Below are 18190 nucleotides of genomic sequence, written 5' to 3' on the forward strand. Positions count from 1 at the left end.
TTTTTGGTTGGGCCAATTAGTACAGTTTATTAGTTAAAGTCCCCCATGTTACAGGGATTGACTACACTGACCTTTGCGCATTACGACTTGGATATCTCCCTGTACAAGACTTCAATACTGATTCCGTTTATTTCTACAGAAACTAGACTCAAAAAGGAATCTGTACATATATGGCATGACTTCTAATTATATCTGGTCAATTTATAATGAATTTCTAAAGTCGGAACAGGGACTCCAGAAGCCGTTCTGGCCCTGTCTCACGAAAACTTAAATATCTCTTAACATAATGTCCATATGATCGTTTCGTTACTTTCCTATGAAAATAGACTCGTCAAGGTTCGTTTAAAAAATTTATTCACTATTTAATTCCATTCCTACTATTTGTAGTGATTTTTCACATCCACATCACTGCAGCTGTCAGCATCTGTCTTTAAGGTAGGCTTTACCTATTTCATAGTTTCCATGATTCAACTAGCCCTTTAACATAAATAGCACAAAATATGATCATGATTAACCATCCCAATGGCTAATCGTTTCCAAACATTTCCATACCTCTTAATGAACAACATACAATGATTATAATACCATGCCCAAAGTATACTTAAGCCATTTTCGCATGGCTATCCAAATTTACACAAAACCGAAAGGTACATGACCTACAACAAAAGGGTAGTCCTATACATGCCATTTCAAAGTCCAACCAAAAATATACGAAAGGAGCTTTGATAGTGTGGGCGACTTCGACTTCAAAATCCGAGTCGATGGTGAAGAACCAAAATCTATAAAATAGAGAATCAAAGAAAGCGGAGTAAGCATTTAATGCTTAGTAAGTTGAGTTATGAATTTAGACACAACCAAAGTATAGCATTCATGTAGCTAAGCAGATAATTTCATATGCACAAATTCTCAATATCATACTTACTTCACATTACCAACCCTTATATTCATACACAAAGATCAACTTAGCCAAAGGTGGTAGCTCATTTATCAACTGGCGAATACTTATTTGTAAGGATCAACTAATTCAAAGCATAAACGAACATACCTCATTCTTTGGGATTTACGAGCGTATTAACTGAAATTTTATAGCAAGATTGCTCATTCCCAAATCACGTACCTTGAATTTAACGGATATAGCTACTCGTTCAAATGCCTTGGGACATAGCCGGTTATAGTAACTTGCACAAATGCCTTGGGACTTAGCCGGTATAATAACTCGCACAAACGCCTTTGGGACTTAGCCCGGATATAGTAGCTCGCACGAATGCCTTCGGGCCTAAGCTCGGATATAGTAGCTTGCACGAATGCCTTTGGGACTTAGCCCGGAATTAGCCACTAGCTCAAATGCTCTCGGGACTTAGCCCGGTTATCATCCGAACATTCATGCACATATCAATAAGTCATGACACATCTAATTTCATTTTCATAATTAGAATTCAAACACAAGCCACGTATTAAGCATTCCCATTTCGGCTCACTAGCCTCATACAAACAGCATGGTTTAGTTTGCTTTATAACACGATCTCTATGCACATACGGCTACCCGTCATGCGTATAGACTAATTAACTCAACGTATAATTCAAGTAAAAGTCATCATATCACTGTATATTTGTTATGCTCATACATTATGACTTAATCAAATCATAAACTAAGTCTCATTGCTCGAAAACTTACCTCGGATGTTGTCGAACGATTTCGATGGCTATTCGACCACTTTTTCCTTCCCTTTATCGGATTTAGTTCCCCTTTGCTCTTGAGCTTAAATTGACAAATAAATTAATTTAATCATTTGAGTATCAAAAAGAGGAACTCAAGGTGCTTAGCCCATATATATATTCATTAGACATTAAAGTCACATAAGTACGAAATCATGAATCTAACTCAACACAATAGTCCACACTCTCTTTTAGCGGATTATCTAAGCCAAGATAAGGCATCAATATGCTTGCCTCTAACCAAATACATGCACACCAATCCACCTCATGTGGCCGAATATGCATGTCTATGTTGAGGCCAATTATATACTTAATACCACACATAAATGGCATACATTTTACTAACTAATGCATTACATATTGTAACTCAATACGCATCAATCATTTACTTCATAACCGAAACATCATCATATGTAAATATATACCTTGAGATAGTATATATGTCATACCAATACATCATGTGCAAACATATATATATATATATATGTGCAAGAGTCGAATCACAAGTTGATCATAACCAAATATAAACATATATCCAAAACACAAATCTTACCTATCATGCAATAAGCATAAATCATGCTTATGGATATACCATGGCCGATACTTCCAACAACACCAAATAAAAATATACTTCATGGATCTAGGGTAGACCCAAGAAAGGAACTCATAATCATCAAGATGTAAACAAACTACCATTGTTCATCTAGATTTAGCATGAAACACAACCATCACCCTTATTAATCTCCATAGCGAAAACCTTACTTATTCCAAAATCACAATTTCAACATGGGTTACCAACAATAACTTGATATCTCACTCAAAATCAACTAGGATTTCAAGAACTAATATCAACTTCCTTACCTTAATATCGACCTAAGATGACCGATTGCTTCACTCCTTTCTTCCTCCTCTCAAATCGGCCAAGAAGAACCAAAGAACACAACTTGTTTTCTTTCTTCCTTAGAATTTTCAGCCAAAAGAAGTGAAAATGATGGACACTTTTTTTTCTTCTTTCCCTCAACTCACGGCAATAGGGGGAACACTCACACCATTCTTCTTTTTTTTCCATTTCTTTATTACCCATACTCCTTATTTTATTTTTCCTAACATACACCATTGTCACAACATGTTTTATGACATGTTTTGCCCATCACCCTTTGTCATGGCGGCCACTAGCAAATAAAAGGGGAAATTGACATGCAAGTCCACCCTTTGATTACATGCACTAATAGATCCTTATAGATTTACCTATTACATTTCAAAAGTGTCACACATAAGTCCTATCGACTAATTTCACATGCAATTTACTAAATCGAAGCTTAAAACTTTCACACATTCATAATCACATATTTTAGAGAATAGATATCATATTCAAATAATTTGGTGACTCGGTTTAGCGGTCCAAGCGCTTTCCGACTAGGGTCACTTTAGGGCTGTCATAACTCTCCCCCACTTAGAAATTTTCGTCCCCGAAAATCTTACCGAGAAATGAGTTTGGGTATCGTTCTTTCATAGAGTTCTCGGTTTCCCAAGTAGCTTCTTGGATTCCATGTTTGAGCCATAACACTTTTACCAACGGAACCTTTTGTTTCGCAACTCTTTCACTTCACGAGCTAGGATACGAATCGGTTCCTCTTCATAACTCAAGTCGATTGAATTTCAACCGATGGATTTATTACGTGTGACGAATCGGATCTATAACGTCGAAGCATCGAAACATAAAAGACATCGTGAATCTTTTCAAGTTAGGGGCAAAATCAATCTATCATAAGCTGGACCAACTCGTTCGGAGATTTAAATGCGGCCCAATGAATCTTGGGCTCAACTTGCCCTTACGGCCAAATCGAGTATCTTTTCCTAAGCGAAACTTTAAGAAACACTTTATCTCCACGATATTCAATGTCTTTTCGTTTCAAATCGCATACGATTTACGACGATCTGTGGTCGCCTTGAGACTTTCACGGATTATTCGACTTTCTGTTCACATCTTTAATCAAATCCACTCCAAAATTTTACTTTCACGAGCTCGGTCCAAAACAATGGCGTCACGGCATTTTCGACCATACAAAGCCTCGTAAGGTGCCATCTTAATACTTGACTGAAAACTATTGTTGTGGCGAATTCAATCAAAGGTAAATACCGTTCCCATGAACCACTAAACTCGAGGATGCAACATCTCAACATATCCTCAAGTATCCGAATTATCCGCTCGGATTGACCATCGGTTTGTGGATGAAAAGCGGTGCTAAAATGCGACTTGGTACCCAAAGCTTCTTGCAATTTCTTCCAAAATCGTGAGGTGAATCTCGGATCTCTATCCGACACGATAGAAATAGGTACCCGTGTAATCTCACAATCGAGAAACATACAATTCAGCTAATTTATCCATTGAAAAATCCGTGCGTGCGGGGATAAAGTGAGCCGACTTAGTCAATCTATCAACAACGACCCAAATCGCATCTTTCTTACTTGCGAACTGGCAACCCGGATACAAAATCCATCGTTACTCGATCCCATTTCCATTCGGTATCATGATCGGTTGGAGTAAACCCGTAGGCACTTGATGTTCGCCTTCACTTGCGACATATTAAACACTTGAAACAAAATCGGAAATGTCTCGTTTCATACCGTACCACCAAAGCGGCGTCTTAGGTCGTGGTACATTTTCATACTCCGGGTGAATTGACATTCGGCTACAATGAGCTTCGTCCGAATCATCGAAATGAGTTCGAATTTCTTGGAACACACAACCGATTTACGTACCTCAAACAATCGTCATCATCAATTTGAAACTCCGATTCCACATTTGAACACATTCAACCCTTTTGCAACCAACTCATCGTCGACTTTACGAGCTTCACGAATTTGATGAATCAATAATGGTTTGGCCTTTAATTGGCTACTAACACATTGTCGGGTAGAAACGAGACAAGTGTACATTAATCGCTCGTAAAGCAAGCGGTGATTTCCGGCTTAAGGCGTCGCAACCACATTAGCCTTTCGGGTGATAATCAATGACCAGCTTATAATCTTTCAACAACTCAAGCCAACACCTTTGTCGCAGATTCAAGTCTCTTTGAGTCATCAAATATTTGAGACTTTTGTGATCCGAAAATACATGGCACTTCTCACCAAATAAGTAATGTCGCCATATTTTCTAGGCGAATACGATGGCAGCTAATTCGAGATCATTGGTCGAATAATTTTTCTCATGTGGCTTTAATTGTCTCGACGCATAGGCCACAACTCAACCTTCTTGCATCAATACGCAACCTAACCCAAGTAGGGAGGCGTCACTATAGATGACAAACTCTTTGCACGATTAAAATTTGCACTAAAATTGGAGCTTAGTCAAATAAGTTTCGAGTTGATCAAAACTTTTCGACATTTTTCCGTCCATTCGAACTTAACATCTTTTGAAGTAGCTTCGTCATGGGCGTGGCTATCATCGAGAAACCTTTTACAAACCGTCGTAGTAATGTAAGCAAGTCCCAAAAAGCTCGAACCTCGATAATATTTCTCGGAGGCTTCGGTTAAGTATGGCTAAAATTTTGCTCGGGTCAACTCGAATACCGTCACGAGATACCACGTGACCCAAGAAGCTAACCTCTCTTAACGAACTCACACTTCTTGAACTTAGCATATAAGCGCTTATCCGTAAAATTTGCAACACTAATCTCGGTGCTCAACATGTTCGGTCTCGTCTCTTGAATAGACCAAGATGTCGTCAATGAACACAACTACGAACCGGTCCAAATCATGCGAAGATCCGATTCATCAAATCCATAAATACCGCAGGGTATTAGTGAGCCCAAGCGGCATTACTAAGAACTTGTAGTGGCCGTATCTCGATTAAGCAGTTTGGGTATATCAGAATCTCGAATTCATGGCTGGTAATACCGATCTCAAATCTATCTTTGAAAACACCGAGGCTCCCTTTAGTTGATCAAACAAATCATCAATACGTGATAACGGATATTTATTCTTTATCGTCACTTTATTCGGTGATGATAGTCAATGCACATCCTCATGGTTCCGTCCTTCTTTTCACAAACAATCTTGGTGCACCCAAGGTGAGAAACTTGGTCGGCGAAACCTCTATCCGTCAACTCTTGCAACTGAGCTTTCAATTCTTTTAACTCGGTTGGTGCCATACGATCACTGAGCTATCGAAATTGGCGTAGTCCGGTACAAGCTCAATACCAAACTCTACTTCCGAGCGGTGGTAAACCGGTAATTCTTGGGAAAAATAGCGGGTATTCACAAACCACAGTCAGATTCGGGTTTCTTTTCCAATTCCTTGTCATCAAGTACATACGCAAGGTATGCTTCACACCTCTTTCTTACATATTTACGGGCCAACATTGCGATATTACGGTGGCAACCCCTTTAAGTCCGTAGACTCAACTTTGGATTATCTCGTTATTTAGCATCTCAAATCAATAGTCTTGATTTTGCAATTCACAACCGCATCATGCACGGTCAACCAATCTAAACCGAGGATAATATCAAATTCATCAAGCGGCAATAGCATCAAGTCCGTAGGAAAACAAGAACCTCAAGTACTAGGGACATTTCTACACACTTTGTTGACAAGCACGTAATGACCCAAGGGATTTGACACCGAATTACGAACTCGATAGACTCAATAGGTAAAGTCTTCTTTGGATGCTAAGGTTTCGCATATATAAGAATGAGTAGAACCAGGGTCAATCAAAGCAATCACATTAGTATCAAAGAAAGTAAAAGTACCGGTAATAACATCTGGCGAGGAAGCATCCTCGCATGCACGTATAGCATAAGCTCTAGCAGGAGCACGAGCCTCAGATCTGGTCGTAGCATCTCTAGATCCTCTCTGACCACCACTAGCATTGCCCGTATTTCTAGATGGTCTACCTCGAGCAGTGGTAGCACCCGGTTTCCCACCCTGATTTTCGTTCTGTTCAGACAATCTCGGGCAATCTTTGATAAAATGGTCGGCTGACCTGCACTTGTAACAAGAGTGGTCATGAAACCTACAACTCCCCGAATGCCATTTACCACAATACTGGCATTCTGCTCTGTCTCGACGGTCATTTCCAACACTGACGATCGAAGTGACTCGTGGGCTCACAGGGGGTCGATCGCGATCTTGTCTAGAAAAGCCCGAAGTATCCCTAGACCAGCCCAAGCCATCTCTAAATTTCTTTGATGACTGTGGGAAGGGCTTCCCCGAAGACCTCTTACGAAACTCCCTTGCTCCCACCTCAGCTTTTCTTTTCTCCATACTGAGCTCCTTGGCCTTGCAAGCTCGCTCAACAAGTACCACAAATTCTAGGATTTCCAAGATGCCAACATACAGATTTATATCATCATTTAGTCCATCCTCGAAACGTTTACACATTACGGCTTCTGAGGAAATGCATTCTCGTGCATACCGGCTAAGCCTCACAAATTTTCGTTCATAGTCGGTAACCAACATGGAACCTTGTTTGAGTTCAAGAAATTCCTTCCGTTTTTGATCCATAAATCTCTGACTGATATACTTTTTCCGAAACTCGGTTTGGAAAAATTCCCAAGTTACTTGCTCTTTGGGCACCACAGAAGTCAACGTATTCCACCAATAGTAGGCAGAATCACGCAGCAAGGAGATAGTACACTTTAGGCACTCATCGGGTGTGCAAGATAGCTCATCAGTGCCGGATAGTGTTGTCCAACCAAAATTCAGCTTGCTCGGCATCATCATTGTCCGTAGCTTTAAATTGATAGCCGTGTTTTGATTACATCAAGCTGGGGCTTATTCGACCTCATTTGGTCAGTTACCGGAGGTATTGTAGGTGCGGGGGTGGTATTTGTCGGGAATGGAGGTTGTGGAACAGCCGTATTAGTTCGAATGTATTGGTTGAACCAATCATTCATCACGCTATAGAAAGCTTGTCTAGCTTCATCATTCAGATTACTAGCATTAGGTTGAGAGTCATGCGCATTGTCCCTTGTACGGAGCAGCGCTACACTCTCAAGATCATCACTACCGCTTCGGTCGGGATCGGGATCCATTACTATAAATAAACACATTTGCAATGTCAGAATCACCACACTATCAAATAATCACATAAAATGGCATGTATAGCTAGACCCAAACGCATTACGGTAGCCCTAGAATCGACTAAACTGTAGCTCTGATACCAATAAAACTGTAACACCCCGTACCCAAGACCGTCGCCGGAGTCGGAACGAGGGGTTAACGGTCTTAATCCACTTACTTGCACAGTTCATTTTAAAATTTCAGACAATAGGCTAAGCGTGTCACTTGTCACCTTAAAAATCATATCTTGAGTTCCAAAACTCGAAAATCAGTTTCGTGATTTTTCCATGAAAATAGACTCATATATGAATCTAAAAATTTTTTTCTAGAATTTTTGGTCGGGCCAATTAGTACAGTTTATTAGTTAAAGTCCCCCATGTTACAGGGATTGACTACACTGCCCTTTGCGTATTATGACTTGGATATCTCTCTGTACAGGGATTCAATACTGATGCCGTTTGTTTCTATAGAAACTAGACTCAAAAATGAATCTGTACATATATAGCATGACTTCTAATTATCACTGGTAAATTTATAATGAATTTCCAAAGTCGGAATAGGGACTCCAGAAGCCGTTCTAGCCCTGTCTCACGAAAACTTAAATATCTCTTAACATACTATCCATATGATCGTTTCGTTACTTTCCTATGAAAATAGACTCGTCAAGGTTCATTTACATAATTTATTCACTATTTAATTCCAGTCCTACTATTTTTAGTGATTTTTCACATCCACATCACTGCAGCTGTCAGCATCTGTCTTTAAGGTAGGCTTTACCTATTTCATAGTTTCCATGATTCAACTAGCCCTTTAACATAAATAGCACAAAATATGATCATGATTAACCATCCCAATGGCTAATCGTTTCCAAACATTTCCATACCTCTTAATGAACAACATACAATGATTATAATACCATGCCCAAAGTATACTTAAGCCATTTTAGCATGGCTATCCAAATTTACACAAAACCGAAAGGTACATGACCTACAACAAAAGGGTAGTCCTATACATGCCATTTCAAAGTCCAACCAAAAATATACCGAAAGGAGCTTTGATAGTGTGGGCGACTTCGACTTCAAAATCCCGAGTCCGATAGTGAAGAACCAAAATCTATAAAGCAGAGAATCAAAGAAAGCGGAGTAAGCATTTAGCGCTTAGTAAGTTGAGTTATGAATTTAGACACAACCAAAGTATAGCATTCATGTAGCTAAGCAGATAATTTCATATGCACAAATTCTCAATATCATACTTACTTCACATTACCAACCCTTATATTCATACACAAAGATCAACTTAGCCAAAAGGTGGTAGCTCATTATCAAGCGGCGAATACTTATTTGTAAGGATCAACTAATTCAAAGCATAAGCGAACATACCTCATTCTTTGGGATTTCGAGCGTATTAACTGAAATTTTACAGCAAGATTGCTAATTCCTAAATCACGTACCTTGAATTTAACGGATATAGCTACTCGTTCAAATGCCTTGGGACATAGCCCGATTATAGTAACTTGCACAAATGCCTTGGGACTTAGCCGGTATAATAACTTCGCACAAACGCCTTCGGGACTTAGCAGGATATAGTAGCTTCATACGAATGCCTTGGGACTTAGCCGGATATAGTAGCTTGCACGAATGCCTTGGGACTTAGCTCGGAATTAGCCACTAGCTCAAATGCTCTCGGGACTTAGCCGGTTATCATCCGAACATTCATGCACATATCAATAAGTCATGACACATCTAATTTCATTTTCATAATTAGAATTCAAACACAAGCCACGTATTAAGCATTCCCATTTCGGCTCACTAGCCACATACAAACAACATGGTTTAGTTTGCTTTATAACACGATCTCTATGCACATACGGCTACCCGTCATGCGTATAGACTAATTAACTCAACGTATAATTCAAGTAAAAGTCATCATATCACTTTGTATATTTGTTATGCTCATACATTATGACTTAATCAAATCATAAACTAAGTCTCATTGCTCAAAACTTACCTCGGATGTTGTCGAGCGATTTCGATGGCTATTCGACCACTTTTTCCTTCCCTTTATCGGATTTAGTTCCCCTTTGCTCTTGAGCTTAAATTGACAAATAAATTGATTTAATCATTTGAGTATCAAAAAGAGGAACTCAAGGTGCTTAGCCCATATATATATTCATTAGACATTAAAGTCACATAAGTACGAAATCATGAATCTAACTCAACACAATAGTCTACACTCTCTTTTAGCCGATTATCTAAGCCAAGATAAGGCATCAATATGCTTGCCTCTAACCGAATACATGCACACCAATCCACCTCATGTGGCTGAATATGCATGTCTATGTTGAGGCCAATTATATACTTAATACCACACATAAATGGCATACATTTTACTAACTAATGCATTACATATTGTAACTCAATACGCATCAATCATTTACTTCATAACCAAAACATCATCATATGTAAATATATACCTTGAGATAGTATATATGTCATACCAATACATCATGTGCAAACATATATATATATATATATGTGCAAGAGCGAATCACAAGTTGATCATAACCAAATATAAACATATATCCAAAACACAAATCTTACCTATCATGCAATAAGCATAAATCATGCTTATGGATATACCATGGCGATACTTCCAACAACACCAAATAAAAATATACTTCATGGATCTAGGGTAGACCCAAGAAAGGAACTCATAATCATCAAGATGTAAACAAACTACCATTGTTCATCTAGATTTAGCATGAAACACAACCATCACCCTTATTAATCTCCATAGCGAAAACCTTACTTATTCCAAAATCACAATTTCAACATGGGTTACCAACAATAACTTGATATCTCACTCAAAATCAACTAGGATTTCAAGAACTAGTATCAACTTCCTTACCTTAATATCGACCTAAGATGACCGATTGCTTCACTCCTTTCTTCCTCCTCTCAAATCGGCCAAGAAGAACCAAAGAACACAACTTGTTTTCTTTCTTCCTTAGAATTTTCAGCCAAAAGAAGTGAAAAATGATGGACACTTTTTTTTTCTTCTCTCCCTCAACTCACGGCAATGGGGGGGGGAGCACTCACACCATTCTTCTTTTTTTTTTTCCATTTCTTTATTACCTATACTCCTTATTTTATTTTTCCTAACATACACCATTGTCACAACATGTTTTATGACATGTTTTGCCCATCACCCTTTGTCATGGCCGGCCACTAGCAAATAAAAAGGGGGAAATTGACATGCAAGTCCACCCCTTTGATTACATGCACTAATAGATCCTTATAGATTTACCTATTACATTTCAAAAGTGTCACACATAAGTCCTATCGACTAATTTCACATGCAATTTACTAAATCGAAGCTTAAAACTTTCACACATTCAAATCACATATTTTAGACAATAGATATCATATTCAAATAATTTGGTGACTCGGTTTAGCGGTCCCGAAACCGCTTTCCGACTAGGGTCACTTTAGGGCTGTCACACAACTCCAATAGGAAGTTAGTACTAGTAGAATTCTAATCCATATTCAATTTCTTAATAGCCCAATATGTCTTATATTCAAGTTCAAAGAGAAAATAACAGGGTTTCCCATAAACAAGCTTGAAAGGCGACATCCTTAAGGGTGTTTTGAATGCAGTGCGATATGCCCACAAAGCTTCATCTAATCTGGATGATCAATCTTTACGGGTATGATTGACTACATTCTCTAGAATTTGTCTAATCTCTCTATTAGATACTTCCGCCTGTCCATTAGTCTGAGGATGGTATGCCATGGCAATTTTATGCTTAACTCCATACCTGTTCAGAGCATTAGCAACTAATTTGCAGTCAAGGTGTGAACCTTCATTACTTATTACAGCATGAAGGGTACAAATCCTGGTAAAAATATTCTTATGTAGAAATTTCATTACCGATTTGGCATCATTCATTGGTAAAACAACAACCTCAACCCACTTGGAGATATAATCAATACCTAAAAGTATGTATACATTGCCCCAAGAAGGTGGGAATGGACTTATGAAATCAATTCCCCAAACATCAAATAGTTCCAATTCTAAAATAGTTTGCAAGGGCATTTTATACCTCCTCGATAGATTTCTAGTTCTTTGACAGTGATTGTTAACTTGGCAAAATTCATGAGCATCTTTAAACATGGTTGGCCAATAAAAATCATATTGGAGAAGTTTTGCAGTAGTTCTCATGCCCCCTAAGTGTCATCCATATGATTCTGAATGACAATGATATAAAATACTTTGATTCTTGCCATTTGGAACACACCTTCGAATTATCTGGTCTGCATAATGTTTGAATAAAAATAGCTCATCCCAAAAATACTACTTGGCATTATGGATAAATATCCTTTATCTTTGATTGGTGAGCTCAGGTGGCAGTAAACCACTAACCAAAAAATTTACGATATCGACATACCATGGTAATGCCATGGCAACTAACAGTTGCTCATCCGGGAAATCATCCTGAATGTGCTGAATATTATCGTCTTCATTTCCTGCTTCAATTCGAGACAAGTGATCAACCACTTGATTTTTTGTGCCTTTCCTGTTTCTAATTTCTAGATTAAATTCCTGCAATAGTAGTATCCATTAAATTAATCTGGGCTTGGCGTCTTTCTTGGTTACCAAGTACTTAATATCAGAGTGGTCTGTATAAACCATAATTTTGGTGCCCACTAAATAAGCTTTGAATTTTTTGAAGGAAAATACCACAACTAACAGCTTCTTCTTAGTTGTGGTATAATTTAGCTGTGTATCTATCAACGTGCGACTTGCGTAGTAGATAGCATGAAATACCTTGTCCTTTCTTTGCCTAAGTACTGCCCCTATGGCAAAATCACTAGCATCACACATAAGTTCGAAAGGTAAAGTTCAATCTGGTGCTATGACTATTGGTGTTGTGACTAGTCGCCTTTTCAATTCCTCAAATGGTTGTAAGCATGACTCATCAAAATTGAAAGATCTAATGTGTTCTAACAATGTACACATGGGTTTGGATATTTTTAAAAAATCCTTGATAAATCATCAATAGAATCCTACATGGCCAAGAAAATTATGAATATCTTTAACTATGGAGGGTGGTGGCAATTTCTCAATAACCTCAATTTTTGTTTTCTTGATGACATTCCCTTGCTACGAAATCTTATGTCCCAGAACAATACATTCACAGACCATGAAGTGACATTTCTCCCAATTAAGAATAAGGTTGGTTTCTTCACACTGACAAAGAACTAACTCCAAATTCTTTAAACAGTTTTCAAAAGTATCACTAACCACTAAGAAGTCATCCATAAAAACTTCTAAAAATTTCTCCACCATGTCCGAAAATATTGCCATCATGCAACGCTGAAATGTTGCAAGGGCATTAGATAATCCAAATGGCATTCATCGTAACACAAAAGTTCCATAAGGACATGTGAATGTGGTCTTTTCTTGATCAGTAAGAGTTATGACAATCTGGTTGTACCCTGAATAACCATCTAGAAAATAATAGAAAGCTTTCCCTGCTAATCTTTCTAACATCTAGTCGATAAATGGTAGAGGAAAATGGTCATTCTTTGTTACTTTGTTGAGTTTTCGATAGTCCATACAAACACTCCATCCCGTGACAATACAAGTAGGAATGAGTTTGTTGTTATCATTGCTTACCACGGTGACACCTCATTTTTTAGGTACACATTGAATAGGGCTCACCCAAGAACTATCAGAAATTGGGTATATAATTCCAGCATCCAGCCATTTGATTATCTCCTTTTTGACAACTTTCTTCATAATGGGATTCAATTTTCTTTGCTGCTCGATAGATTTGCCATTGCAATCCTCTAGTAATATCTTGTGCATGCAGATTGCTGGAATGATTCCTTTGATATATGCAGTTATCCACCCCAATGCCTTTTTAGATTTTTTTAAAACTTTCAATAATTGAGCCCTTTAATCTAATGTCAATGCCGTGGAAATAACTACTGGCAATTTGTTGTTATCTTCCAAGTAAGCATATTTTCGATGTACTGACAAAGACTTCAATTCTAATGTAGGAGGATCTTCTATGGATGGTTGAGAAGGTTTAAAAGAAAGGTTTGATAAATTTAATGATTCAAACTTCTTGCTTAGCTTCCATCAGTTCACCAAGCTTTTCAATTGTTTTTGTTTCAATTAAGTTAAATGAGTAATAAAATTATTGTGATAAAATTCTACAAATTCTTCATGAATTATTATGTCTTAATAGCATGACATTCTTTATCTATATCTACACATTTCATAGCATCGAAAACATTGAAGGTTATCTGCTGATCATTAACTCTCACAATTAATTCATCTTTTTGTTCATCGATTAATGTTTTACCAATTGCTAGAAAAGGTCCCCCAAGTATGATTGGAACCTTTTTATTAGCCTCACATTACAAAATAATAAAATTTGCGGGAAAAATAAATTTGTCAACTCTTAACAACACATCTTTTATTTTACCTTCTGGATGTGCATATGAACGATCAGCTAATTGCAATATGACAGTGGAGTCTCGCTTCCTGAAAACAGACATAGGCATTAAATTTACACTTACACCGAAGTCACATAATGCTTTGTCTACATAATGGTTTCCAATAGAGTAAGGTATAGTAAAACTCCCTAGATCCTTCAGTTTTTATCGCAATTTTCTTCCCAGCATTGCTATGCACCCTTCAATGAGAGCAACATTTTTGAACTCCCCTAACCTTCTCTTTTTTGATAAGATATCTTTCATGAATTTCACATAGTTGAGCATTTACTTCAATGCTTCCACTAACGATATGTTGATATGTAATTGCTTCAAGATATCCAAGAATTTTTTAAATTGAAAATCTTGCTTAGATTTTTGTAAACATTGAGGAAAATGTGCTGGTGGCTTTTCTTCCATTTGTTGATGTTGTTTTGCCATGGCATTTTTATTGACAATACAAGATGAATCTCTTTCAACATTTTTTTGGTTGCTCTTTTCTTTTGCAGCTACTTCATTACTGGTTCTGAATTCTTCTTATTTTTGAAATATGAACTTCTTTCTTCAATAGTGGTGTCATTAACAACTCCTGGTAATTGCGTACCACTTCTAAGTGTAATCGCTTTGCACTGTCTTTCTGTGACATCCCAAAATTGACCATAGTCGGGAAGTGGTTTCGGGACCGCTAAACCGAGTCACCGACATGTTCGAACGTAATATTTATTGTCTAGAATATGTGAAAATGCATGTGTGAATTTTGAATTCTTTGATTTAGTTAATTTGATTGTGAATTGAAAGAAAAAGGACTCATGTGAAAGGATTTAAATAGATGTGGCTAATTTTAGGAGATTAATAAAAAGGATGAAGTAAAATAAATGGACTTGCATGTCAAATAGCCCATTCCTAAGGGTAGTGGCGGCCATGTCAAGAGTGATGGGCAAGGAAAACATGTTTCAAACATGTTTAGCTAATGGATTATGCTTGAAAGAATAAAGAAATGAAATTGAAAAAAATAGGGATATGATGAAAACAAAAGAAAAAAAAAGTGTTCATTCTCTCATTTTCTCCTTGCTTGGCGAATATACTAAGAAGAAAGGGGGAAAAAGCTTGAGAAAATCAGCCATGGGAGCTTACTAGACTAAGGTGTTTTGATACAAGAAGGTATGTTTTATGCCACTCTTGAAAATGCATGCATGATTTGGAGGATTGGTTCAAAATTTTCCTTGAATCTCAAATCGAAACTAAGTTGTTAGGTGAGTTAAATTTGACCATGCATGTTGTTTTCCTTGGTGAGTGTTTTGATGTTGTTGTGATGAAAGCATGGAGATGAGTGAGTTGAATGTTTAACAAAAAGGAAATTTTGTGCCATTGAGTTCTTGTTGTTATGTGTGTGTGCATGAGTATTCACCATGCTATAGAATTTATGTTGCAAAATGATTAATGCTTAATGAGATGTATAATAGTACTTGTGAATGAGCTTGAGAGTATTTAAACAATTAGACATGAAAAGGGTGGTAATGAGGCTGAAAAATTGTTGGATGGTTAATTGGGTAAGGAATGAAGCATTCGACCATATGGGGTATAAATGGGCATAGGTGTTAAATACCTTGTATTGGAAACTTTGATAAATAAGTAGCAATAAATTAAGTTGAGATTGAGTAAATTTTCAGCTTAGTTGTGTTAAGTATTCGCCAATAACCATAATAATGCATGTGAATGCCGTATGTTTGTGTTTGATGGAGAGGTAAATTGTTTGATTTAGCTCAAGAGCAAAGGGAACTAGATTGGACAAAGGAAAGGAGAAAGCAAGCGAGTAGCCGATTTGGAACCGTTCTACCCCAAACAAAGTAAGTCATTAAGCACATATGTTTGATATTGCTTAAATGATTGGAAAATCTATGCAATTGTGTTTAATGGAATGCTATATATGTATAAATGAAATTGTATGTGTATGGAGTGAGGATAATTGTTGAATGTAAAAGAAATAGTGGAATATGTAGAAAGTTTGCTTTCGGCACTATGTGTTGGGCAATACGTGTGTATGGTGGCGAGATTGGCACTAAGTGTGCGTGCTGGAAATATATGGCACTAAGTGTGCGTGCTGGAAATATATGGCACTAAGTGTGCGTGCTGGAAATATAAGGCACTAAGTGTGCATGCTGGAAAAATATGACACTATGTGTGCAAGCTGGAAAAATCTGACCTTTGGGTGTGCGAGCTCGAAGGGTATGGCTTTGTGTGTGCGGGCTTAAATTGCGTGGCACTAAGTGTGCAAAATCGAGTGGTAAGCACTGTGTGTGCATACTCTATATATATGGAGGGTGTGTCTCCATTGAATTGAGTATGGACAGCGGATCGGTAAGTACCTCGAGCTCATGACGAATAGAGAATACGTTCATGCTTGGGGTTGAATTTGGTAAGCCTTAAATCTATGTGATGATTGAAATTGTATGGTTGTGCTGGAAAATGAGTTAACGTGTAAAAATGCTTGATTATCTTGTTGTGTAGAATATGAAATGTGGATGTATGACTTGGTACGAGATTGGACCGAAAGGTCCGAGGTACTATGGTATAGATTCGATATGGATGAGTACCTAGCCTCGTTTGTTGTACATGTTGTAGTAACTTTATCGGTGGATTGATGAATGCTTATGACTTCTGAGTTGTAAACTCACTCGGTGTTTTTCTTGTCACCCATTTTAGGTCTCTCGGACTCGTATTGTTTGCGTGATCGGGACCGTCGTTGAAGTCATCACACCGGCTGAAATCTTGTGGTATTGTTTTCGTTGTTGAAGAACATTTGGCATGTATAGGCTATTATATTTTGTCGAATTGTGGGTTGTAAACTTTAAGCCATGTGAAAATGGCCTATGTGGTCGTCGAGTGGGATGCTAGAACCTATAGCCACGAGTCTTAGAAACTCTAATTTTGATAAGGTGGCCATAATTTGTGTCATGTATGATGGATGATTAAGGCCAAGGAAAGATTCATGAAATTGGCATAGTCTACTGCAGTAACTGTTGCGGACAGCAGCAGTGAGATGAGATTGAAAAATCACTAAAAATAGTAGAAGTAGAATTAAATAGTGAGTAAATTATGAAATTGAACCTTGATGAATCTATTTTTATATGGACGAAACGAAACGACCATATGAGCAGTATACTGAGAAATATTAAAGTTCTCGTGAGACAGGGCCAGAAAGGTTTCTGGGTCCCCTGTCGCGACTTTGAAAATTTACCATAAATTATCCAGAAAGAATTAGGGGTCATGCCTTATATGTACAGATTCCATTTTGAGTCTAGTTTCATTAGAAACAAACGGCACCAGTATTAAAGCCCTGTACAGAGAGATATTCAAGTTGTAATGCGCGAAGGTCAGACCAGTCGATCCCTGTAACATGGGTGACTTTAACTAATAAACTGTACCAATTGGCCCGACCAAAAATTCTAGAAATAAATCCATGGATGGGTATGTGAGTCTAAATTCAGGGAAAATTTACGAAACCAGTTTCCGAGTTTTGAAACTCGAGATATGATTTTTAAGGCGACGGTGATGCAGTTTTCCAGCCTGACTGGTAATGTCAAATTGGTTGGTACCTTGAGAGGATTTGGCCGTTAACCCCTCGTGTCCGACACCGGCGACGGTCACGAGTTAGGGGTGTTACACTTTCCCTTGAGATCGTGAATTTTCGGTATCACTCGGCAGTGCTCTTTGCAGTCTTGAGCTTAAAGCTTTAGTAATTTCTCCCACTTGATTCTCTAAAGCTCTTAAAGATACAGGTTGACTTTGAATGATAGCATCGTTCTTGGCCATGTATTCCTTCAATAGATCTTCCATAGATGAAGAACTCGAAGCTAAATTTTGTTGAGTATTTTGCCTGGCATTGGTTGATTGTATCTAGGTGGTG

The sequence above is a fragment of the Gossypium arboreum genome, chromosome 10 (assembly GCF_025698485.1).
Source record: "Gossypium arboreum isolate Shixiya-1 chromosome 10, ASM2569848v2, whole genome shotgun sequence".
NCBI classification, from domain to species: domain Eukaryota; kingdom Viridiplantae; phylum Streptophyta; class Magnoliopsida; order Malvales; family Malvaceae; genus Gossypium; species Gossypium arboreum.